The sequence below is a fragment of the Theobroma umbraticum genome, unplaced genomic scaffold (assembly GCF_002168275.2).
Source record: "Theobroma umbraticum cultivar Fairchild unplaced genomic scaffold, ASM216827v3 scaffold_60.0, whole genome shotgun sequence".
NCBI lineage: Eukaryota > Viridiplantae > Streptophyta > Magnoliopsida > Malvales > Malvaceae > Theobroma > Theobroma umbraticum.
Window position 1 is genome coordinate 447,260 of NW_018397288.1, and position 291 is coordinate 447,550.

Sequence of the window (291 nt, forward strand, 5' to 3'; positions counted from 1 at the left end):
TCTTTGGTCATTGTATGCAAAGAAGAAACAACTTGAATCTTGTTCCTTTTGATCGTGAGATAGAGAGAACTTTCAAAAGACCTCAAAGGGAGAATTTACAAGTTGTAGCTCTAAATCAGACAATGGCTGAGGATAACAATAACAATAGAAATAACGCCATTAATTTGGTTCCCAAAGTAAATAGAGCACTACGAGATTTTGCTATTCCTCTTTTGCAAGGTTTGCACCAAAGCATTAGGAGACCTTCCATCAGTGCGAATAATTTCGAAATTAAACCAGCTTACATTCAGA